At 46.3% G+C, this 24,631-nt stretch overlaps 1 protein-coding gene across 4 annotated transcripts in view; it reads left to right on the top strand.

The window, feature by feature from the left end:
• RAB11FIP4 (RAB11 family interacting protein 4) overlaps positions 1-24,631 on the top strand; it is a 125,205-nt gene that overhangs the window by 78,098 nt on the left and 22,476 nt on the right. The window contains exon 1 of one of the 4 annotated variants that reach the window (XM_042032348.1): positions 15,634-15,721. The exons of the other annotated variants lie outside the window; for them this stretch is intronic. The gene's annotated coding sequence lies outside the window, so the exon portion shown is untranslated. Of the gene's footprint in view, positions 1-15,633; positions 15,722-24,631 lie in introns of those variants that run through there. 4 annotated transcript variants of the gene reach the window in all.

Below are 24,631 nucleotides of genomic sequence, written 5' to 3'. Positions count from 1 at the left end.
ACCCCAACAGCTCACCCGTTTTATTTTAATAAAAGGAGAATGAAAACAACTGGATAAACATAACAAGAGCAGTTTCAAGACAAAACAAGCCACCCTCCTGACTCTTTAAATGTCCAAACAGATTCTGTGGAACATCTTAGGGCTGACAGAAGGGAGACAGAACTCTCCGGGCATGCTTTGCGGGGAAACTGAGGCAGGAGAGGGTTTAATTTCTTCCCTCCCTCTTTTCATCCCCCCCTCGGCATCGGAGAGGAATTGTAGGGAAATGGAATTGTATAGGGAAGCCATGGGGTGAAAAACGGATTAGGAATAAACTGGGGAAGGGGTAAACTTAGGAAAGGGTTCATATTGGGTATAGGGTAAAAGGGGAAAGTAGGCTGTGGGTAGGGAAATTGCTGGGATGGATATTGTTTATAATTTTGTGCATAACGGCTGCCTTTGACTGGAATACCTCCAGGCCCAGTAACATTTGCTGCTTGTAAACCCTTCTTTCCTTGCACTATATCAAATTGTACAACTTCGCCATCTCCTACACTTTGCAGGTAATTTTTAGGGTTATTCCTTTTAATGGCAGTTCTATGGATGAATAAATCTTCCCCTGTATCATCTCGTGTTATAAATCCATAGTTGTTTTTGACATTGCACCATTTCACAGTTCCTGTAATTTTCATTGCTATAACTTCTCCTATCACGTGCTTGCGTGTTCGTCGTGGCTGCTGGTCCCGCGTGGCCGCCGCCTCGCCGACTCCGACGTCTCGCCAGGTCCCCGCGTTGCAGCTGCTCCGCGCTCTCCGAGCGGCGCTGCTCCGGCACGTGTCTGGGCTCTGCGTGGCCCCGCGCTGCCATCGCCACCGGCCCCGTGCCCTGTGAGTGGTTCCGCTCCACAAACTCCATGCTGCTTTGAGTGTGGCCCCGTTCCGGCTCGGCGCTGCGCGGCTTCTCGTGTCACTGTGGAAACCGCCGCTTCTCCCTCCGCAGGGCTCTCTGAGCCGTGTGCTCAGAGCCGCCTGCCACGCCGATGCCCGGTTCCTGGCTGCTCGTGGCCCACGGCACCCGCGGCGCCTGCAGCATCGCTCCCTCACTCGCGGTCACGTGGCCGGGGACCCCGAGACAGGGATGGGGTCCGCGATAAGGCGCGTGCTCCCGAGGGGGCTGGGCACATCCAGTGCAGGAACCTCCGCCGGCACGGCTGCAGTCGTGTGCTCCCGGGATGGCGGCCGCGCGGCCTCGGCCATGGGATAAGTACGATCTTCTGCTTTAGGGGTAATGAGACCATACAAATGCTCCTCAAGGGCTTCACTGATTATAAGGTATGCACGGAAAGCTTCTCTTTGATCACTTACTTTATCCCGGATCTCATCCCAGAAACACCCCTCACAAGATCCAGGAGGTTCAATATCAAAAAGTAAGTCTCGAGAAATATAGGAGAATCTTTTGAAAAGCCAGTTAAAAAAATGTTCTAGATCTCCTGGTTGCATTACTTTTTTGTTTTGTTGCTCAAGGATTCCTTTTACTTCTAGATACATTTTTTTCTGTGGCTCAGAGAGCCCCATTTCCCACGATTCTTCCATAGTCCAGAGAGAATATCCAAACCAAGATGAGAAGAGAGAGGTCTAGAGTGGTTTTTTACTCACGAATTTTCTGTCCTCAGGGATCGGTGTCTTGCCTGCATTCCTCCACCAGTTTGTTACCGTGGGGATTACTGTAACAAGCATATATCAAACCAGGAGTCCCGTGGAAAAGAAGTATGTATGGACAGATTCTTGGTAGATGTTTCAGAGATGTTTATTTCTCCAGCCGCATGGCCGGGGCTCTGCTCAGGAACCCCGCAGTCACAGGACCCGAGGGTCCTTGCCCACACAGGGAAACACAAACCAACCAATGGGGAATGAGGCTGACCAGGGGCAGGGAACCCCCGTGTCTCGCCCCCAGGGCCCTGCTCCCAGGGCTCCATGGCAGGCGGGGAGACCCCAACAAAAGCCAGCTCTGCAAAGGGGATGGAAGAGAAGGAGGGCAGGTTTAGCTCTGGAGTGAAGAGCACTTTTCCCCTGAGACTTGCATGAAGACTTAAGCCACACCTGCAGCATCCATGCTGTTTTCAGGCAGAACAGTTGTATCTGCAGGACAAGTACAAATGCAAACTCTCCTGGCAGAGCTGCCATTTAGCCGTGTATCTGAAGCATTTACTTCTTATCAGTTGCTACTCACAAGTGCATGGAAGTGCCAGAATGCAGCATTTATTCTCTGTGACCCTGGAAGATAGAAATTATTCCTGGCAAGGAGGGGCTAGCAGCATTCAGGAAGTTGTAGGAGCAAAGCAGTCTGGTAGGACACACTTTCTGTCCTCCTTTAAGCTTGGTGGATGAAGGGCACCAGAAGTTTCCAACCTTGTCTCCTGGCCTTGGGGAGCCTTGGCCTGCTTGTAGGAGCTCATGGGATCGACACTGTCCCCAGGCAGGGCACAGAAGCACCTGACAGGGAGATTAAAGCAACAGAGATGTTCTTGAAGTGTAGCTGGGACCCAACACAAGTGAATATAACTGAATGAGGGTTTTGAGGGCCAATGCAAAATCTGTCTTTATTGAAAGAAAGGTTTGCTACTGATGTCAGTAGCTTTTAGACCAGGCTTGGGCAGAAGTGCTTGTGCTCACTGAGTCATTGCAGGCTGCCTTTTTCTGGTGGCCAGCTTCCTTCAGCATAGTTGGATGTCAAAAAACCACATTGCTTTTCCTAGAAGCAGCAGCTGGAGTATTGGTTTCAGCTGGGGAACTCTGTGGTGGACTTCATTCAGGGCTTGGGGAGACTTCCAGTTTTGATGTTAGCGGTGATTTAATGATAAAACGGCAGCAGGACTTGGGAAGGAGAGACGATCCAGTGAGGCGCCCTCACAAATAGCTGTGTCCTGTGTGCTGGGGAGCCAAAGCACTGCTGTTGCTGCAGGTCCCTGCCCAGGGCTCAGTCATTTGTCTGAGCACCAGTGAACAAAAGCACAGATGTAGAAGGAAATGCATCCTCTCTGCCACAGCAGAAAACTAACAATGAAATACTCTCACCCCATCCTTGCCCATTGCTCGGAGAGGAAGGAAGGGGTGAAGCTGAATTTTTGAGGAAAATATTTCCAGGATGAGGGTAATTCTAGTCCTGTGCAGCATCCATCCTAGCAGGGTGCTGCATCTGAGTTCTGGGGATGGCATTGCAAGAATAGGGAAAGAAACATCCAAGTCCTGACTGTAACACTTTTCTTGTCTGAGCTTGGAGAAGTCACGTGAAGATAGTTTTAGGGCTGGAGACCACCTAGGCTGTATTCCTGCTGTTCAGCAAAGCCTGTGTTTCTTTGAGCTTTTATCACACAAATATGGAACAGAAGCAATTAAAGGGTGGGAGTAAGTGTCTGGACACCTTTAAAAGCACAGCCTCTCTCTGTCAGATTTCTTTGCAGTGAAATGGCAGTAGCCACTCTTTCTTTTCATGCAAGTGTTAAGAAGTTACACTGATGGTATCCAAGCTGCATTGCCCTGGAACTTTCTTCCTTGTTCCGTGTCTGCCCTGCAGCACCAGACAGCACTTCTAAAAGGCCAGTGAGCGAGAAAAGCTTCTCCTGGGCGATTTGGGGAAATGGGTGCAGCTGTTTGTTCACAAAACAGCAGCATTGCAGGTGGGCAGCACTGAGCCACCTGTGCAGACTCCCTCTGCAATAACCCCGGGCTTCCTCATGTCCTTTCTGGTGCTCTCTGTCTAAAGATTATTCTCTATTGGAATAAACTTATGATATGTAGAAACTATTGCAATGATCCCAGAAGAAACCACAAACTCCAGACGTGAATTTCTGACTGCTTCCAGTTAAACACACACAATGGGTCCATTTTACGTCAGCTGGCATTTGTCAAACTTATCACAGTTTATGTTTACCACAGTATTCTTTTGGGAACCATTAAGACTGCGTGTGTCAACCAGGGAAAAGGCCACGGGAATCAGATTCAAAATATTTACAGTGCTTGCAGCCAGGTTTCACAGCATGGCAAGGGCGTTTCACGCTGCTGGGATTTTGGAGGTGTTGGTGTAGCTCTGCCCCAGGTATTGAGCTGGGAATTAAAGACACAGCAAGGACAGAAGGTGACTGGGACCCTGTACTTGTGCTGCTGAGGACAGATGACTCACAGGCACCCCTTCCCTCCTCACTGCTGCCCAGTGTATACTCTGAAAAATAACAGCAAAAGAATTGACTTTATTAAAGACATTTGCGTTTGTGATGTTTACAGTACAGAGCCTGGTCCTCCTACTTAACTGTATCGTTAGTTAATCCATTCATTTCAGTGGCAAAACCTGATGCTGAGTTGATTTACACTGGAATAATTCCAGGTTAACTAAGCTACAGTCACTGAGCAATCCCAGTTATAAGAACATTCTTGAGTGCTGGGAGAGAAATAAGACAAGGTGGAAGCACAGATACACCTGGCAGGCAGTCAGAGCAGCGTGAGCATTTACAGACCTTACTGTGAAACAGGAATGTGAGGCTGGAAAGAACTTGTGATTGTGTATCTGGATATTCAGGTTCACAGGTGGGGTGCTGGGTTTGTGTCAGAGCGGGAAGTTTGACAAAAAGTGCTGATGAAGACCAGGCTACTGTCCCAGTACAGGCTAAAAATACATTGCATTTGTCATTGTGAACATTTGCACTTATTAAACTTATTAATAGCCAGTATCAAAAAAGCTCTCCGAGTCCATCTGTTAAAGTGTCTGGCTCAAGCACTGTATGTTCAGGATAAGTTTTTGAAAAGTCCTGCCTTGGGAAAGATTTTTTGCTGACTTTAAAATATTAACAGCATTTTTCTGAAATTTGTTAAAAACATTTTAGTTTCTCAGGTTTATACATCATGATCAAATTCTCACTGTAACACCACCATATTGAGCAGTGGCTGAGTAATATTGAGATCAGAACTGGATACAAGTGATCCAGCCTTATATTGGCATGATCAGGACTGCAGGCACCTCTTATCAGTACATCAAGGAGACTTGAATAAAATAGAGAGATCATGTACCAGGTGAATGATTAATAATGGTGGTTTTGGATAGCCACTTAAGACAGGATAGCACGCGGATACAAGATTTATGTGGTGGGAAATCTATAAGAAAAAAGCCCTTACATTTTCCAGCCTGATCACAGGACATCACCATTGTGGGATATAAATCTAGAAGATATAAACAATTATTTCCATGCGAGTGCTCAGTTTGGAATTGAAGGGGCTGAACAGTGCAGCTCCATGGTGTGACAGAGCCAAAGGGAATTTCTTCCTGTCACCCCTCCAGTCCCTTGCAGTGGAGGGCCCGGACAGGCTCCTGCCACTCGAGCTTGGAGGAGCCTGTTGTGGTGCTAAAGCTGCCATCCCTCGTGTTGTTCCAGGCAGCACATGCATTTGAGGGTGAGCATCCCTTACCAGTCGTTCCCATGCTGGTGACTGGTTTGTCCTGGTGACTGACAGCTGTGATAATGAGGTTATTGTGAGGAGGCAATCAGTGCACAGAACTGTTTTTATGTCTTATGGTCAGGGGTCTTGGGGGTTTTGTGCCCTGAGAGGCTCTAACTGGCTGGGCCAGAGTAAAGGGCAGAACATGAAATGACTGTACAAGAAAAATCCCTGTTGCTTTCTCATCTGCATTAGGGGTTAGTTTGTCAAAGTCATTGTAGGGCTTTTTGCTGTAGTATCAAGACAGGGTTTTCCAAGTGTTTTTATGTACCTTTGAAGTGAAAATACCTGGGGAGCAAGGCAAGTCCATTAGTCCCTATGAACAACTGGTGGTTCACAGATGCTCCATTTCTAGGTAAATCCCCTCTGCTGCTCACTCTCTCAGTGCTCACTGAACTGTGTTGAATTAACTGCAGATTTTTACACAGCTAGCTTATCTCAGTACAGTGCTGTGCCCCTGGGAGCCTCAAATCTGAGTCTTGGCTTAGACCAGAACAAAATACTGAGGGATCTGGCTGGGCAAGGGTGGCATGGAGGAAGAGGGTGTTATTCTGGTTGCAAGGTTTGATAAAAAACTTATCTTTTGTCTTTTATTGTCTGTTTTTGTCTCACTGGAGGTGTGGAAGCTTTTTCCAAAGCACCACTTTCAGCATGCAAAAATCTTACTTCCTTTCTCTCTCCCCACTGAACTTCTCCTTATTATATATCCGTGAGTTGCAAAAAAAAGCCTCAAACCAGCAGTGGCTACAGCAGTTCCTGTCTCTCAGGGACAAGATTAAAATCCACCAAGACGAAATGTCATGGAAAGCATTGAGTTGTCATTCTCTGGTGCCACAGAAAATTGACTTGCTGTCTCCTGCTGCTGCAGTACAGAGCTGATGGAAGTACCTGGCTTGCTAGATTTCAATATGAATGGAGATGGGTGATGAATAGGAGGCACAAATCACAAAGGTTAAGGAATGTGCTAGGGATGGTCCAGGTTGGAAATTGGATGATTTTGATGTCTGTACTGAGTCATTAAGGCTAGAATTCATGTTTCAGTGATAAGACTGTCCACGTGTAACTTGTAAATTAAAATCTCTATGTTTCTTACTGAGACTGGACTTCCCTCTGTAATAACCAACCATGCCTCTGAAATGCTTTGTAGGCATTACTTACGGGAAGTAGCGGAGGCTTTCCATCTGTACATTAATATTTTAGTGGTTGCTATTTTTTAGCCATATCTAAAAATGAGAATTCTGTTTCTGGATAGAATGGGTGATTGAGCCCATTCCTGACATTGTGCATGATCCAAGATCCTAAACCCAAAAGTAGTCCTGAGCCAAGCATGTATAAATTTTCTGCAGCTGCAACTTAGACTGAAATGATTTTATGAACATTACTTACTGAAACATGCTTAGCCTGACAATCCAGCTCTCTGCTCACAACTGTGGCAGTGTCTTTCCGTCAGAGGGAACTGGAAACATCTGATTCCTCATTTGGTGAAGCAAAGAGCCAAAAGTGAAAGATAAGGGACGCAGCAGCCAAGTGCCACAACATCACTGAACTGCAGAGCCACAGGAGCCAGACCAGTTCCTGTCTCTCTTGTATCCATGGAGACCCCGGCACTGCAGGGGCTGGGATGCTGGGGTCTGTCACACCATGCAGACACAGGTGACAGGAAGATGGAGCTCAGTTGGCAGGGAGGGCCCTGCAGGGGTCAGTGCTGGCACTGCCGAGGTCCCAGGTCACTGTGAGACAGCAGAGCCCAGGCAGAGCCACACCTTGACCTGGTGGAAATGACCAAACACAGCAAACAGTTCAGCTCCTGCACTTTGCAACCTTCTGATACCTCTGACAAACAACTCTCCACTTAGCTTGGATGGAGAGATCACAGCTGTCAGTGCCGGGGGCTGAGCCAAGGCCACCTTCTGCCCATGGGTGTTTTTTCCCTGGTGACAGCCAGTTCCTGGCATTGGTGGCACTGCGATAGATGACCAGCTCTGTTTCAGGAGTCCCATTATTAGGTATGTGCTACATGAAGACAGCACTGGATTGATAAGACAGAAAAGGTAATGGTCTCAGATGCAATTTTCCAAACAAATAAAACTTTGATCTGCAATGTAATTTAGATTATCTAAGTCCTACATAGTCTGGGGCCTGAGATGTATCGAGATTCTCAACTAAAAAGACTTTCCTGTGGCACAGTTTGGCATCTTTCAGGGATAACAAATGGAAAAGGCTTTCTTTTAACTTCATGTCCCTCTTCTCCCCAGGTTTTGTTGTCTTTCCTAACCTCATTCATCTGCTAAAAAACAGGGCTGGGGACAGGAGCTTGTATTGGGCAGACCTTTGAGCACTTCTGAGGCCTTCTGTGAAAGAGATCATGAGGTGAAGCAGAAAATAATGTCTATGTTGCATTAAAAGTCAACATCTTGACAGAGAAGTTTTCTTTTGAGATAGAAAACTGTCCGTTTGAGGACAGAAGAGGAAGGATCAAACATCCTGCAAGCTGTGATCTATCATCATATGGTGCATGGTGAAGTTATCAGTCTAAACACTGTCCTGGATTTGCAAATCTTCATAAGCACAGATGTGCTTTGGGCGCAGTGGGCTCATTGTCCCAAGAAAAATTGAAGGGAGGTCTTGAGTGATGTCTTATTATAGAGATGTTGCTGCTAAAAGCAAATTCTCCCAGCGAGTAAGTGCAGATTGTTTCTGTTATTGATTGCCACAGTCTCTGCTTCATTGAGACCACATGGCCTGCTTTGTTTTTGTAGCTGTCTTTTATTAAAACTGACAAAGAGGTATCAGCGTTTGAAAAGATGAGTCTTGAGAGTCCCCTGGGCGGCATTTTCATGCTGTAAAGTGATACTGGCATATTTGATCCACAGATGCTTTTAACACAGTGATAAAACAAAAGCTTTTCTTCCCAGGGTGGTCTTCTATACTACAAAGCTTTCAATTTTTTCCATGCTCAATGGGCCAAGAAGTGGAGAGAACCTGCAATTCTTCCTACCTTAAACTGTGCTCTCAGGATCTGGTCCTGTGTTCTAAACTGCGGAGGACATCCCTATGTATTTCATTTTCTAAGGTATACTTTGCTGCTTCATCAAAGATTCATAATGTGTTTTACATTCACATGGCTTATCTGTACTGATTTTCAGTGTTCCTGAGACTGGTGGTCAGAAAGTTTTCATCCTTCTTTCTGGTAACCAGCATTTACAGTCCCTAATCCTCTCCTGTTCTTGTACCTGACTTTCAAAGAAGCCAGTCAGAGTTTTATTTGAACACACAAACCTGGTTTGATTTTATTTTTTTGGCTTTATATTTGAAGGTATCTAAAAAAATTTAGATCTGAGACATTTCATACTAGGACCTATCATGAGTGGAAATGTTTGACCTCAATCTGTCTGTGCAGCAGCTCCTGATCTGCAAAATGGGAATACCATCTTCTCTCATTTTGAAGAGACTTTATGAAGATAAATTAATCGTTGCAGAGCACTCAGATGTCAGAATGATGAACACCACAGAAAAGCTTGGGGGGAAATAAATAGTTCTGTCTGCAGAGCAGGCTGTTAGTAGTAGCCATAAATAAGACATGAAGCTGCACTTTGATCAAGAGACTAAAGCAGATATTGAATAGTTGCTGATAAACTGAGCACCAGCCAGCCAGAGTCCTGAACACATCCAGACCAGTGGGAAGTAGTGTGTGATTGTGTGATTAAAGAGATGTGTTAATGCAAACGAGCAATAGGACCAAAGTGAACTTGCACCCCTGAGCTCAGTGTGGGTGTGTCCTTCCTTTTGGATGTTCTGCAGCCTTGCTGTGAGTATGTGCCATGAGAGAAATACTAGTCTCTGGTGAGCATGAATTATTCTCATCCTGGCCAACTGATTCTTTTTCTCTTCCTTTCCTCTGCTAACAAGGTGTGTTACACAGAATAGGAACTAAAAGCTTAAAAACATGTCATCAAAACATGCTCAGAGCTGAAACTACCAAAAAGTTCTTCAGGCAGCAGCCTGTCTTCTACAGACCAGCAAAGCATAATCCCAAAGATTCATGTGTCAGCGGGGCTGTCAGAATCCCCTGCTCCATCCACAGCTCCAGGCTCACGTGAGCCCTGGCTAGTTGCTTGCTTGGCTGAAAAAAAAGCACTGAAGCCTCCTATCCCTGCAGCCACAGTGGAGACAGCTGAGTAAATGTGACTCCATCTTTCTGGTGCAATATGGAGCCACTTGGCTCCACCTTGGTTTAAGCTCTGAAGTGGCTAAGGGATGCTCACACTTTCCTTGCCATCTTCTATGCTCTTGTCAGCAAAGTGAATGTGTCCATGCCCTCAGTCTTGCAGAGTCCTCCTAGCTCATTTCTAAAGGAGAGGCTAGGTATTTTTCACTTGAATTTGCTCATGTGGCCTGTTTTATTTTTTTATTATTGGGTATTTTGACAAAGGTTAAATAGAATAGATTTTGTGTCTGGCGTATTTTTGTAATGCTTTTGACAAAGGTGCTTTAATCATGGATTCACAGCTATGATTATGAGATGCCGTCAGAGCTTGACATGAAAAACCTAATGGTATAGTTGCAGTGATGAACAAAATATAAACTGCTTTTCAGAGGGGCCTGGACCATTATCTGGCCTTTGCACTTGTAGCTCTTGACTACTTGTCAATAAGGGGTTTTGGAGAGGAATACAGAAAATTCCTCCAAACGCCTCATTAAGGAACCAAAGTGTAACCTGCTGATGGCAGAGAGGCTGCAAGTAGCTCGTCTCTGGAGAGAGCAGTGGGCGAGTCCCCTGAAATGTCTTCATGCTGTAATTGCATGTCACAGAGTCGGGTCCCACATCATTACTGGCCCAAGGAATCGATGCTAATGGTCCCTCAGCCAGCCCCCGTCCTGCCTTTGGTGCTCTCACCTTGCACAGAGACCTTCTCCAGCAAGCCCTGTGCTTGACTGGAGCTGTTTGGTGTCCCTGGCTGCCTGCCCTGCTTGTGAGGATAGGACACAAGCAAGCGCTCTGCTCTAAAGGTCATGGGGAGAGCAGACCCCCATGGTGTAGAGTCTAAATTGCTGCTTCCTTAGTTACTAAAATAAGCCTCTTTGCAGGCACTTGGGGTCTTGTTTTTTGGGAGTGGGAGCAGGGGTTGAGCTGTGCCTGCTGCACCCAGAGCAGTGTTCCCCTGCAGCTGTAGTTTGGAGCTGACCTCCTCACGCTGTTCAGGGATGAAGGGATGGGGGAGGGCAGAGAAGAAACTGTAGAAAGTTCTGGAAAGGCTCTGCCAGCTGTAAATGCAGCCTGTTTCTGCCCCCTCTGCAGTCTTCAGCTCCCCTGCTCCACACTTGTCCTGTGTTCATCCTATCTCAGCCTCCTCCTGACTTCCCCTTAAAACAAATCATGGGAACAAGTTTTAGTTGGGAGCAAGTTCATTCTCTCCTCTTTTCCCTACCTCAAAATGTCTTTGCCTGTTCTGATTGCAAGGTCTTTGGGGCAGGGACTGTATGCTCCCTGTGTTTTGGCAGAAACTGCCTTAATTAGGGATCGTTCTTGGTTTGTTCTGTCTTAATAAAAGGGATTCATAATAATACTGCAGTAACTCACACCAGTCTTACTGCATTTCCTTCAAAGGAAGCACTCCAAAATAAGATGAGAGTAGATGAGATGAAGATCAGACCAGCTGTAATTACAAGTCTGCGATATCTCATTTTGGAGCACAGCAGTTACACGCAGTAGTAACTTGGCCAGCTCTTATTGTAGGGGAAAAACCCACACAAAAGGTATTTTTACATAAGTCTCTGTAAAATAGCCCCCAATATTCATCACAGAGAGCATGATTAAAGGCTCTTGAAGCATGAATGGAGTTGCCAGTTTTCATGAGATAATTAAGACGCAGGTTTGGTGTATATATATTCTGGTGATCTCATTATCTTCATTATTAATTAGTCTCTGTTCTTCACATTTCAGCTCCAGTTTCTTGTCATTAGGGTGACTCACCTGTGAGTGATGCCTTAGTGAGATGCAGAGGAAGGATTCTGCCTCTGGAACAGCAGAGGAGGTGCCAGGCTTTGTTCAGAACTGCTCCAGAGAAACTGCAGTGCTTTGTACCAGATCAGCAGGTTTCCCTGCCATAAACAATTTCAATAATGTGCCCTGCCCAGTGTTTCTGGGCCAGGAGCCCCTGGTTTCAGCAGGCACTCTAGGTGTTACTGGAAGTCATAGAATCGTGGAATCATAGAATGGTTTGGGTTGCAAGGGACCTCAAAGATCTTCATGTTCCAACTCCCTGCCATGCCTCACCACCCTCACAGGGAAGGGGACAGCAGTGATTGTGATTTAGGCACTCAGTGATGTATTCAGCAATCTTCTTCTAATCACCCAAATCGCGAATATTTTTCCCAAATTTTCTCTGGCATGCTTCTGCAAGCACCTTTTTCAGGATGCATAGTGTTTGTTTGGGAGATTTGTGGGATCTGGCAGTACGGAGCATCCTTTAGCTGATGTAGCCATCTCTTTTCTTTCCTGTGGTAATGAGGATAAAAGTTTACTCTCCATTGACAGCTATTTGTCACCATCCTCAAACCCGGAGCACAGGTACTTTGCAGGTACACTTAGTACAAATGGCATATGGATGGTGGGATTTAGGAAAAAACCACAATAAATAAGGTGGAAACTGAGTGTGAAGGAACGCCCTGCCGTTTTCAGGGTCCAGCTGTTATGGCACTGGATGAGGATATCCGGCACTGAACGGCCTCCCTCTGAAAAGCAGCCAGTCTGCTGTTGATGGAGTCACAAATACCGTGCTCAGGAGGGTCTCAACGTGCAGAGCCGGCTCATGCAAACCACGCACAAAGCCTGGAGCGTACTTCAGTGTCTGTGGTCATCTGAGCAGTCACTAACCTGCACAAATTCCTCAGCTGCCTGAAATCATGACAGGAGAATAGACTCCAGTCTCAGATGGGAAAAATGTATCACGCAAGCTCTCCTTCCGTGACGCTGACTCAGTTGAGCTGCAGCTGCACCAAGCGGAAGCTGCTGTCCCGGGCAGACATGCAGACACCCTTCCTCTGCACCCTTGCAGCTCTTAGGCATGAAGCACTTAAAGGCCTGCGTCACTCCCAAAATTAATCCTCATTCCTTCAAGAGGTGATGGTCACCTGCCGTCCATCAGCCATGACAGCGTGCTCTGCTTTTCCCTTTGTAGGAAAAAAATCCTAAGTCATATTAAACAGAAAATTATCTCTTTACCATGAAATGTGTAAAAATAAGGTTTTTGTCTCAATAGAGATCAAAGGCAGCTTATAACAATCTCCACTTAATCAGGCTTAGCTTTAATGAAGTGAGAAATGGACCTGTATTATAGCTAGGGCTATTACTTAATAAAGATTTTATACAGTCATTCCTTAATGAGGAGTGATTGTCTAAACTCCTTACATTTTCTAGGATCTTTATGAGAAATGCTTCTATCAATGAGAGATTTGTGCCTTCTCAATTATTATTGTGTAATAAATGTCAAAGCCCTGGGTAGCAAACTGAGTAGTGTATTCAGCAAGTGTACCACACAGTTGTGCCTATGTTCTTAACATCTCTATTATAATATTCATTTTAACTATTGCTACTTTATCTGTTTAATGCTTATTTTACATTTTTCTCATCACAAGCTGTTGAAAGTAGATCTGTGTCGGGTAATGGTTGTGTAATTGTCAGGTTTCACAGTGTCCATAGTAGTGCCTGATCTGTGTACCAATATAAATACTTCTGACTTGCATTTTTCAGGAAACTATTAGGAAATGTACTGTGCAGGTAATTATTTCACGCGTGATTGTTGTTTATTCTGCAGTGAGCCCCTGACATACAACTGTCTCTCTCAAATTGAATGCTGAAAGGAAAAGCAGATTTTAGAAGTGTCCTATTTAAAAAGCAGTGAAGTTGTCTGTCCCTAAATCTGTCTTCTAGAAATGGTTTTCCCATTCATTTAGATTAATGAATAGGAGGATGTCTGGGAGGTGTTTTTGATTCCTGTTGTACCATTCATTATCAGCTTCCTAGCTTCCCAGGAGAGCTCCTGAACAGGGTCTGGACTCCCACTGCCACCGCAGGGAGCCCGAGGTCTTCTGGGTCTCCTGTGTGTGGGGACCTGCCCTGAGCTGTGCCCTGCTGAGTCCCAGTGAGGTCCTTGGACACGTGGGGACGGCAGTCTGCGCTGGCTGAAGCTGCACTTGGCTTTCATCTGTTGCTGTTACACTTTGTTACACTAAACCTAAGGCATCCCTTCCAAAACGTCTGTGCTCAGCAGAGACGGAATTCTTTTCATTTTCTTTCAATGAACTGCGAAAAGGGTCAAGTTCAGTGAATTGCTTTAAGCATTAAAGCTTAATTAATTTCTTTCTCTTCTTTTGCTTTTTGAACAGCAATACTTTACACTTAGAAGTCGCTGTCTGTGATGAAAATGAGGCAGGCTCAGGGAACACACAGGACATTAGATGTTACGCTGGTAGATGGGTTCGTGTCTGCCTGCTTTGCTCTGTTTTCTGAGAATTTCCTTATCCCTTCAAGTAACTTTTGGGCCTCTCTGGAAAACGCCCTGTCTTTGGGCACAATAAAGTCCAAAATATTTTAGAAGTATAAAGTACTTAAGTGATCTTTCAGTGACTTACATTTACAGCATCTCTGTAACTCTGTGTATGAGCATTGGTACAAAAGTACACCCCAAAGAGCTTTGCCACTTTTGAACTACCTGGAAGTAACTTTAAAGACAGGCTTTGGAATATGGCCAGATCAAATGGCAAGGTAAGGGCTGGGGATTCTTTCCTTTTCCAAGTCTTTCAGTGCTATTACAGTTGGGAGGGAGGTGTTTGTTTGCTGGCTGAATCCTGCAGGATAGTGTTTCCTGCCATGTGTGACACAGCAGTGACAACTGTGACAGTCAGTAAGGGCAGGGTTTGGCTCCCAGATAGGGATTTTACAGAAAATAGGGTTTTTGTATTCTCCCTTCTGCCTTGGAGTCTTCTGCTGCAAAGGCGCAGAAACAGATTCTATTTCTTTATTAGCACAGACAGCACAGTAAACACAGCTCTTATGAGGTGTTGTGAAAAAGGAAGTTACACAACTTCTAAGAAGTGAAGTGAATGTAAAAAACGAAGTCAGTGTGACTGTTCTCAGCCTTTTTGTTTTGCTTCTCATTATCTTGTAACTAAAGGGATTAAAATCAAGGACAAAACAGGCATCACTTCCTAACAGGATCTGTTTTGCTTTGAGCACACTGAGGGTGCTTTAGCCTGACACCACCATCCCGGGGAGGCCGTACATGTGTTCAGTTGTTACTCTATTGTAGGAATGAGGGTTCACCAGGCAGGTGAGGCTGTCCCCAGTGAACCCTGATGTCCCCAGAGATTGTCCCTGCCTGGGGACCTGACAGCCCTCAGGGGCTGCACCTGCCACTGCAACCCCTTCACTTATGAGGCATCAGAAACCCAAAATCAGTTTGTAAAAATGCTGTTCCATCTCAGATGTATTCCTGCAAACTCACCACCTGCAGGAAGATTGTCCATAACCCTGGGGTGAGAAGGCCCTGTCCACCCTGGCCTTGAACACTTCCAGGGATGGGGCATCCACAGCTTCTCTGGGCAAGCTGCACCATGTACATACATAATTATATAAAAAAATATAAATTACATACCATTTTCTTTTATATATAATATAAAGTAATATCATATCATATAACATTATGTAATATAGAAGGAATTAATCAGGTTTTAGTCGGGTTTTAAGCCACATTTTATTCCTCAGGAATCCCAGGCATCTTCCCCTCTCACCAGCAATTGCAGATAATTTTAATTACGGATAATTTTGAGCAATACCGCATTATTTTTGAGCAAAACCGAGTGACTACGACTAAACCCACGAGCGGGGTCGGGCGCGCGTCACTCACACCCACCGGAGCACAACACCCAACCGCAAACAACCCGTGTGACGGGGACCTTCCTGCCGCTGTCCGCCCACTGCCCGGACCCCGCGCTCGGATGTCACGGGTCCCCGGGTACCAAACGCCCGGCCCCTGCCCCTCCGCGTCGCCCGGCAACGGCGGGGCGGGGATGCTCCAACTGTTGCCGCCCCGCGGGGCCGCGCCGCCGCCGCCCCCCCGCGCGCTCCGCCCGCCCTCTCTGCGGGGCGGGGACGGGGCGTGGGGACCGCACCGACCTCTCGGCGCCGGGCCAGGTACGGGCAGCCCGGCAGGAGAAGGACGAGGAGGCGGTAGCCGGCCGGTATCTTCTGTGGGGTGAGGAGGAAGTTTGCGGCGGGGTTTTGGGGGTTTTCCACGCCGCAGCTCCGGCGCGGGCTCCCGCTCTGCCCCTCCTGGGAACCCGCGCCGGGGCTGCGGCGTGAGGAGAGGGAGATCCGTGATGGAAGGGGGATCCTAGAGGCCGCTCCGCTCCGGTGGGGATCCAGAAGCGAGGGGGGAAAGCATCTCTGGGGTTTTTGGTGCGGTGTTGGCGTTTTCGTGAAATGCATGAAATTGCAGGTAGAGCGAAACCCTGCTGGGTTTTTTTTTTCTTGTTTGCTAAACGAGAAGATTTTCGCTCCAGAGTTGTGTATGCTGGAAGGTTGGGCTCGCTATGGAAGTGAGCGGGTCCTGGGGATACTGTTATATGGGAAAATCTAAAGCCGTCTATGCCTGTCAGCAGCCGTGTGGGGTGAAATGGGAGTGTTGGGGAAGAAGGGGTATCTTCCTGCGTAGCGGAGCCTCATATAGCTCTCAGATCTGTAACCTGGAGATGCCCAAATACCTGGGATTGAAACCTTTAAAGGGGGAAGAGGAGAAAAAAAGTACTTTTTAAGGATGAATGCAAGCAGGGGGCTTGCTCTGTAATTATTTTCCATGGCACTGGCGATGTGTTTGGATTGCCATTACATATTGTTGAGTATTTTTAATACCCAAATGTGGTTCTGAATGCATTTGCTGGCTCCGGGATGCTGGTGACATAGGCAGAAAAAAATGATTTGTGGTTAGTCACAACAGCCTGTGCTGGAGCTACAGATGCTGCCTGTAGCCCTCGTGTGGGACCAGCATTGCCCTGATGCAGTGGGTGAAGTGGTTCTGCCCCCGATGGGCCTGTGTGAGATGTGTTTGGCAGCATATGAAAGCAGCTCACAGCAGAGATCTTGTAGATGTGAGCAGTGCCTAGCCTGGAGTTGTTTGTCATGTCCCTGAAATGGAGAAGGGCAATTGTGCTTTTCTGTTAGGCAGAAGTGTGGTTAGAGATCTTGGGGCAGGTAGGCGTCCTCCTTGCTCTGTGCTGTGCTGATTTTGAGGTGGTAGTTTAATGTTGCTGCTTTGGTAGTAGCAATATTTTCATTGCTTATGGCAGATTTGTAAGGTTGGTGGCTTTGGGGGCAGAGAGAATGATTTATTCTCATGTTATTTGGCTGATTTATCGACTTAGGGTAAGGAGGAGGCACAGATGGGAGAAAACTTCTGAAAGGGGTTCAGAACAGATTCCCTAAACATGAATTCCATGGTATTTGTGTCCAGTATATTATATTATTACCTGTATACCAGTATAATTCGTGATTATTTTGATCCCTTTTGCTATGCTATCAAAACTGTTTCTGTTGAAAATAGTTTTATTCCATTCGGATGACATGCAAATGGGGGGCTTGCTCCAGTGATGGGACTGGATTGCCCTTTCCCAAGTTATTTTTCTGCCTGTTACCCTTCTGATTTTTGGGGGAGGTGGGGAATAACTTGGTGTCACTACTAAATATGTGCAGTAGTGTGGAATATTATTCTTACAACTGGGCACAGAAGGAGGGTGGAATTTCTGTTGGCTGTTTGGCAGCGTCTGCCCAAACTGAGAGGAGCTTGAGCTGTACCCAATGTGAAATGTGACAGCCTCCAAGCAGTTTTAAAACCTCTCTTAATGGGCTTCTTTTAAGTTTGTTATTTGAAGAATTACTGCAAACAGCAGCAAGTCTCCCAGGAGCCACCTGATGCACAGATGTTTCTCAGCTGTGGTTGCCTTGACAGGGCTCTTACCACCAGCGTGGTTGGGGAATCTTTGCCATGCGCAAAGCCTGCAAAACAAAACACTTCCCATGCCAAAATAGCAGGGGGGATGGAATTGCTTTGCTCCAGTTATTGATTAACCAGTGCTGTTACGTCTGTCGAGCACAGCTTGATCTTAACTTTTTCTTTTAAATATAGTGTCTGAGTGAAATATTTTAAGTGGTTACTAAACTAATCATGAGTTGTTACTGAATTAACCATTATCCAAATATTAATATCCGCAAATGTTCACCATGTTTGGGTAGCTGACCCCTAAAATCTGAAATGCAGCATAATAATGTCATTCCTTTTGTTCTTTCTTTAGTCATTTAGGTTGATTGCTGCACCAAACATAGGACAGGCTCTGTAAGTGCTTCCTGACAACACAGAACAGTGCTTTGGGCGCTGTGTTGCAGCTAACGCTGCTGGTTAGTAGTAGGGGGTCTCTGCATATGGCTCTGCTTGGAATTGTGTTTTCGGTGTGTAACCTAATCTTATAAATGATTTCTACCTAGTTCCCATCTGCTTTGTCTGTGCAGGTTCAAGGGTAGAAATACATCTTGCCTATGTGTATTTTACTGTGTAAATGAAAACCCAGCTTATTGCCAAGCCAGGGTTTATGATCAGTGGGTTCTTAGTTCATGTTTGTCATGTGTGAAGCTCAGTGATGTGCTTGGCAGCCCTTCTGCAATTAAGTGCTTTAACTTCACTGTAAGAAGTGAAAAAAGCAGCAGGTATGTGAGAGCCTTTGTTTAAAAAGAAATAAAATGTCTTTTATAAATAGGGGAGGAGACTAAAATTTCTTAAAAATCAGTACTTGCAATCTTTGCTGGGTAAAGGCTGCAATTCCAGTTATTCCTGCAGCAGAAATGCGTTAACCTGTGGTTTGCCCAGCCACGAGCTGAAGAGCAGCCAAGGTCCTGCAGCTCCTTTCTTCTCCTAAAGAGGAGCTCTTCAGAGCTACTTCAGTATTTCTTAAACATGAAGTAAATTACCTTTTAGTCTCGTCTGCATTCAGAGTGACCAACGAGCTCTGGGAAGTGTTTCTGTATAAACTACAGCAAAGCCACATCCTTAATGATTTCCCTCTTCTTGCCAACATAAACTACTCATCATCAGGCATGGCTGGATTTCTTACTGTGTTGGAGAAACTCGAGATGTTTCTCTACCTCTTGGGGTCTGAAATTGCTCCCATTCCCCAAGCATCCCTCCCTGCTGGAGACTGCAGTGTAATGTAACCCGGGTGGGTGGCAAGACAGAAGTATGAGTTGTGAGGTAAAAATATTTTTTTTCTTTGTTTTTCTTTAAATGGCTTTATTTCGTGGTGTTTGCTGGAGACCAAGCTTGCAGTAGTATAGAAAATAAATGCAAAAATTATAGTTTCCAAATTCCTTGGGGGAAGGGAGTTTGACCAGCGTTCCTGTGAATAATTAGCTTAGACACAGGCAGAACTGTTCCTGCCTGGGACAGCTTCTTCCTGTTCTTCACGCTGTTTGTGCCTAATGGTGCTCTGGAGGTGCCAGGAGATGCCTTCCCCTCCTCCTCACCCAGGGGCTGGGCCAGCATTAAGTGTAGCTCAGGGAACTCTTCACCCATGTGCCTGCAGCGCCCGCGGGCAAGTGTGATGCTAGGGTTTTGTTATTTGTTGAGTCCCCGACAGGGTGACCTTGAGGCTTTGTCAAGGAAAACACGTTGGCGTGTGAACTCAGCTGTCCCCTGAGCAGCAAACACCAGTGGCAGAGAGCATCATGTAACTTAAGAGTTGGTTGATTAGGGGTCTGAATTCAGAAGTGAGTGCTGAAGGCACTAAAGGCTGCTTTAGGCATAAAATAAAGACATTTTTTGGAAAGCAGCCTCCAGCTCTCTTTGTCACAGCATAGGTGTTCACTTGTAGGATTGCTTCAAAACAGTGTAATCTGACCATTCCTCTGACCCTTGATCTTAAGACTGGTCTGTACTGGGGGGTCTTTGGTGTGCCTTTGACCATGAGCTGCAGCTCTGTGTTTGCTGTGTGAGGAATGCTGTGACATCTGGCCAGGGCACCCCCAGGACACAACCTAGGGCACAGTTTTGTCACCAAGTGTTCCTGCCAAAGGAATGGTGAATGCTGCTGCCCACAGTGTGCTAGAGCTGCCCTCACTGGCCCTGCTGGCAGGTTCAGCACGGGCTGAGCCACAGTCCCAGGCAACAAACCCTGGTAAGACTTTGACATTTTCTGTCCTCCCTCCCTGTTACTGCTGTTCTGACTTTAAAAATAGAATGAGATTGTCTAATCTCAAGGCAAAGGCTTCTCAAGAGGGTTAATTATGTCACATTTATTATCTTCTCTGCAGATCTTTTTAGGCAAATATGATTTTTTTTTTTTCAGTTGTATACCAGCTTTTATAAACCAAGGTCTGCAGCACTCCCATACACAGCACAAAGGTGATGCTGACTTGCCCACAGCTCATTTCAACATACAGCTGCCTGACCTGGGTGCCCTGTCTGGGAGGAGGGGGTGGCAGAGGGTACCTGCTGTGGGCTGTCCCAGCAGTTCACTGTGTGGGAAGGCCCGTGGTACCAGTCTGAGGAGGTCTGGGAGTTCGCACAGCCACAAGCATTTCACTCTAGAAATGTTCCCAGAGACTGTTCAGGTAATTTGATCTCTTTTCGCTCTTACTGGAGTGGACACCCCGGGAGTTTCCTGAGTGATGTTTGTGATATGCTCGTGGTGTGTCAGTGTGGTGCCACTTTGCACCACTTTTTCTAGATATGTGAAAGAAAAAGGAAACTGTATTGCAGTTCAGAGGTAAAACTGCCTTAAGCAATGCTGGAACAAGGTGCCAAACGATGTGGTGGGTGTAATTCTGAACTCTGTGGTTGATGTACTGGCCCCATCCATGCTGAAGGTAATGTACTCTTGTACCTCAAATTCCAGATTAGGATGTTTTTTCATCTGCAAAGGGATTCTTCTTGCTTTGATAAGCCCCCAGTGATGGCTGATGAGTGTATGATAGTCCAGTAGTGGGAAGCAACCCAGGGAGTGATGGGACACAACTTCAAAGTAAAGGAAAGAGCTTTTTATTTTTTTGCTTTCTTTAGAGGATCAAATTAGCACTCTGCTGAAGCCTTTTAATGTTAAAACTTTCAGACCATAAACAATGACCTGTGAGAAAGGAGTGCTTTGATCTGGACCCTGGTCTGGCATCTCCATTATGGCCAATTAAAGTGACAGGTAGCAGAGTGTAAACACTCCTGACTCCTGCCATTCCCTGGCTGGCTCCAGGCTGCACGTGGCCTTTCTCCTCTGCCTTGGAAAAGGCAGGGTGTCACTTTGAACTTCCCAGCCAGAGCACAGAAGAACCTTTCAGAACCCCTGTGCCCCCTGCTCGTGTGGTTCAGCAGGAACAGCCCAGAAGCTGGAGCTTGGTCTTCCAGTCGAAACCTGTCATGCTGGAATTGCACAATTGTACGAGGTACAGATGTTATCCTGCAGCGGGAAGGGAGGCTGGCAGTGCACTGCAGCACAGGCTTGCCCTGTATCTGGGGACTCTTCACTGCCTTTCCAGGATGCTGTCCAGCACTCGATCCAAGATCTGGATCTTCTTAGGAATAATCTTGCCCCCAGAAGTCCCCTCCAAAACCCACAACAACGTGTGAAGCTTTGCCTTAAACTGAGCTTCAAATACTAGATTTGAGTAACTAAACAATCACAGGAAGCTATTGCGTTGACCAAACTAACTTGTGGCCCTAAAATAGCTTCTTATTTGAGCAGCTTAGTGAAATAACAGTGCTCTGCACGCTGATCTTGAACTCTGAGAGATTTTATCCTCCCGGTTATATGGGGGAGATTCAGTGTTCCTCTGTGTTCTGCAGCAGGAGATGGAAGCGGTTTCTGTGACTTCCTCCCTCCCCCATCAGCCTACCTGTGAGCAGCCCTGCTCTCCCCTGTGCACAGCCACAGTAGCCTGGGTGAGAGAGAGAAAGATGTGGGCGAGAACCAGATGTGGGCAAGAGGAGGCTGGCCGTGGGCGAGAGCTCACTCACATCATGGACACCGATGCGCATGTGTGGTCTCACGTAGTGCTTCTACACTTTCCTATTACACAGTATCTCCTGTTCCCGTCAGATCAAAGGGTAGATCAGCACCTCCCCACCTCTGCCTGACAACTGAAAAGGAAAGGAAATACGCTGGGGAAAATCTGTACTTTAAAAAAATGTTCATAGCCCACTTGGTGTAAATATGCAAATGTTTGTAGAGTGGCTGTTTCTAAAACACATTAGTGAGAAATGCTTCACACCCTTCGTTGTCAGTCGGTAATTAAGAGACTACTTGCCTTCCAATGCAGTGGCTGCTTAAAAGAGATGAGAGAGCCTGGATTTTCTCTTATGATGGAGTGCAACAGTAAGTAACTTTCATCTGAGACCGAGCCTGGCACACCTCCACATGGCACCTCTTCCCTTCCAGTTGTGATGAGGTGACTTTTCCTGTGCTTTTGCTGGGAAGAAAGTGGATGGGGAAGGTGCAGGGACTCAGACTTGCATCTGTCTAACAGCAGCTTGTTAGAGGGAGTCAGGAGCATGATCCTGGTAAGGGAAGTGCCATGGCTGATCTGCATGTGGCATTTCTTGTTTCTGGTCGTGTGTGATGGGTCCAGCTCTTACTAATCCGAGTGCATTGTGGTGGGATACTTGAATCCTCTTTTCTTCCTTGTCTCCTCCAGCATACTGTGAGGCTGTCTGAATGTCAGGGGTGCTGATGATTTGGCTGTGATGGGAGTGAATTTTAACAAGGCTTGCTCTTCAGCATGAATGTATTGATGTCGGCATGTCATGTAGCCTGTCTGTCAGCCAAGTTTCTAGCTTTCAGCTGCTTTATATGCATATTTTGGAGATTGCTTCCAACCTGGGAAAACCCAGTCAGGTCACTGCAGGGCAAGGCAGAGCTGTATTCCCATACCCACCTAATGCTGACACTGCTTTCCTGCCCCACTAGGATCAGAAGGAATCCATGGGAATCGCTGTCTTCTGGCTCCTACTTCTGTTTGGGGTGGCTGTTGCAAAGGCAAGCTGGGCTTACTCATCTGCCTTCAATGCAGCCATACAATCGCCTCTTTTGAGGAAGGGAATTCATTAGTTTCTGTGAAGTGGCCTTGGATCTGTGGGCAGCAGGTGCTTCTATAGAGCAAACTGTTGCTGAATATTCAACAGTTGCTATACAAGCATCTGGCCGGCTGCCTGTGAAGCACTTGGAGTTACCTTGAGCATCCGATTAGATAAAGTGCAAAGCACTTACGGCTTTAAAGCTACCCGCAGCTATGTTGTGTTGGTATTTTAACGTTTAGGGTTGGGTTTTCTTTTTATGAGAATCTTCCAAGATCATAAGCAGCAGCTTTATCTCTTTTGACTCAGCCAACAAAGAAGGGAGCTGACTAGGAGAATGACAACCCTAGTGATTCATATTCAAGTCGTCAGAACCTCATTCTCTTGCTGGTTTCTGCTAATGACATGTGCACTGGAAACAAATGACTCAGGCTAGAAGTGTCTATTCATCTTTAAACTTCTTAAACTCTCCTTAATCTCAAATTAGCTCTCTTAAGGCTACCTGAGTAACACTTGTTCTTGCCAACCTCTAATTTGGTACATGAAATACTGTAGATATCTAAACTATGAAGGAATAATTTGAGAGGCTAATATATGCAATCAGCCTTTTCTTTTTCTTTTCTCTTTTTTTCTGCAGTGTAATTTCCTTAGGTGTGGTCTGTAAGCAGCTTGTGGTAGATGTCATCATTGAAAGTATAGTTCTGTGAGAAACTATGATCACTGAACAATTACAGCTTCAAATAACTTACAGCTTTAGTCAGTAAGGTGTGGATGCCTGTATATTGTTTACTAGCAACGTGCCTGGATTTTGTTGTCTTGTAATAGCTTGCTTAACCTGTATTAGTTGTTTTAAAGTTCCTTTGTCTGTGTTCTCCTACTGGTTATTCAGGCCACAGAAGGAAAACTTCTAATTACATCTGTGATTGTGATAGTTGCAGTAGAGGCTGGTTTCACCCATGGAGCTGAAAAGACACCTGAGTGGTGTTATCCGAGTTCCATGCTTTACAGGATCTGCACGAGAGGTACCCATGTGCCAGGAGTATTGCATTATTCCACACCCCAAAGCTCTCAAAGCTCCGTGGGGGAGCATGTAGTTGCTACCCACAGGGAACAGGTGTGCAGGCTGGAGCACAGTGGCTGTCGCTGGTCCTGGCTGCTGTACATCAGCTGAAATTGTGTTAGCACCGATTGGAGGTGGACCTTGAGCACTTAAAACCGTGAATGGAGCTGAGTCCTCCTGCTCCTGACACTGTTGTTTGTGGTGCTGCTGGCTTTGAAAGGGCTGAGGTTTTCAGTGTGTGATTTGGCTGCTGGTGCTCAGAAGAGCAGCTGAGATGTGCTTCCTAAACACCTGCTTTGTTTGCATCGGGCAATGGGGTCGAGGCCAGGTTTGTGAAGAGGGGCATTGGCAACCTGGGATGTGACATCTGGTCTCCCTCTGTGAGGGAGCAGCTGAGAGGGAGCTCCTCCAAGGAGCTTGGCTGGCCCATGTTCTCCATTTATCCCGTCCCCATCAGTCCCTGAGCTCCCCACTGCTTGAGGATGGGATCAGCAGAAGGGAGGACCTGCTTCCAGGAGGGGTTCCAAGTCTTGCAGTAAGGCATTTCAGAAGCTGTAAAGCAGGTGTTGAGGCTTATGATGCCTCCAAAAACTAATTTCTTTTTTTTTTCCTTTCCCCCCCCCCCCCCCCCCAAGGGGCTTAAAAGCACAGGAACAGAGGAATTGCACTTTGGAAAAGAATCCCTGGCACTGAGCAAGCTGGGGACAGTGCAGTGTGTGCTGTAGGTGTAGATCAGCTCTCCTGTACAAGTAAATGTGGGAAGGTTGCCAGAAAACTGAGGAGAAGTGAGCCCGAGCCCCCAGCCTGTCGAGATGACACTGCACATTTAATTGATAATGGACTCTTCAAAGAGCACCTCAGCTGCTATTATTAGAAGAAGCAGATGTGTGGTGTTACCTGCAGAGCAAAAAAGGAGTCTTCCGTGATCTTCTTGACCTTTACTTTCCCATGTTAATTTGTTAAATACCAGTGAGATTTTCCTGCTGTAAAAATTTGTTTAA

This window comes from Corvus kubaryi, unplaced genomic scaffold, assembly GCF_017639235.1.
Source record: "Corvus kubaryi isolate FWS band 111438036 unplaced genomic scaffold, C.kubaryi_AGA036_p1.0 37353, whole genome shotgun sequence".
NCBI classification, from domain to species: domain Eukaryota; kingdom Metazoa; phylum Chordata; class Aves; order Passeriformes; family Corvidae; genus Corvus; species Corvus kubaryi.
The sequence above is the reverse complement of the archived record's forward strand: the minus strand, read 5'-3'. Positions and strand labels throughout refer to the sequence as shown.